Source organism: Microtus ochrogaster, chromosome 8, assembly GCF_000317375.1.
Source record: "Microtus ochrogaster isolate Prairie Vole_2 chromosome 8, MicOch1.0, whole genome shotgun sequence".
Classification (NCBI taxonomy): Eukaryota; Metazoa; Chordata; class Mammalia; order Rodentia; family Cricetidae; genus Microtus; species Microtus ochrogaster.
Genome location: NC_022015.1, coordinates 34383536 through 34384995, shown reverse-complemented (window position 1 = coordinate 34384995; position 1460 = coordinate 34383536).

The window sequence follows — 1460 nt, the reverse complement described above, 5'->3', positions numbered from 1 at the left end:
CTCCCAGGACCCTGCACACCTGTGCTCCCAGCATAGTGCACACCTATACTCCCAGCACTGTGCACATCTGCACTCCCAGCACTGGAGACAGAGACTAGAGGTTTGGCTCTACAGCAATCTGAGGCTACCCTGAGCTATATGAGACTCCACCTTTAAAAAGATGTAAGCAAGCCGAGCAGTGGTGGCACAAGCCTTTAATCCCAGCACTCCAGAGGCAGAGACGGGAAGATCTCTGAGTTTGAGGCCAGCCTGGTCTACAGAGCGAGTTCCAGGTCAGCCAGGGATACACGGAGGAATCCTATTTCAATAAATAAATAAATAAATAAATAAATAAATAAATAAAGTTACATTACAGAAGAAAAAAAGATACTTGCCCGTTCTCCCTCCTATTTTTGTTCAGTACCACAGTGGAGGGAAGAGGGAACAGATGGGAAATGAACAGCAGGTGGCAGACTTTGCCCCAGACACATCAATAACACACCAGTCAAAACATGCACGGCTTGTCAGGATCAAAAGGCAAAATTATCCTATAAGGCATCTAAACTCACTATAGCAGCTAATCACAGTAATGCTGGTCTGGAACCTAGTACTACGGAGGCTGAGACAGAAGTTCAAGGCCAGGCTAAGCTATATAGCAAGACCCTGTCTCTAAAAAGAAAAAAAAATCATTATAAGGGACAAATAAATTATTTAAAGGATAGAAAAATATCTACCATGCTGATGGGAGGGCCAGAGTTCAAGGTTATCCCAGACTCAACCAGCTCCTGCCCACCAGGCCTACTTGAGACCCTGCCTCAAATCCATTGCTTTAACAGTGGACCCTCTTTCTTCTAGAAGGCTTGCCAACATTCACATCAGACAGAATGGGTTTTTGAGCAATGATATTACCAGGTACAAGACTACTAGATAATGAAAAGACTGCCAAAGGTGTGTGACCTCCAAAGAGTTATGGGCTCCAATAATGAAAGCATGATGTTAAAGAAACACTGGTAAATCAGATTCTTTCAAAGTGAAGGACACCTGCTCTATGAAAGATATGAGAAAAATAACAGAGGCCACAACCTTGATAAACTTGCAGATAACAAAGGACTTGGAGGATGGGGAAAAAGCTCAGGTAGCAGAGTGTTTGCCTTGCATGCATGAAGCTTGAGTTCAATCCCCAGCTTGCACACGTACGTGTACAACACACACACAAACAAACACACACACACACAACTGAAGGACTTCCAAGTGAACCATAGTTAAACAAATAATCCAATCTGAAGATGAACCAGGGATTTGAAGTACTACATTGAAGAACCAGATTCAGAAAATAGTAAAAAGGGAAAGCCCACTGACAGCTGCCCTTCCACAGGACTGCACACAGCGGGCACCGTGGACTGCCATTCTGTAGCACTGCTCACAGTGGGCACCGTGGACTGCCCTTCCACAGCACTGCACACAGCAGGCACCGTGGACTG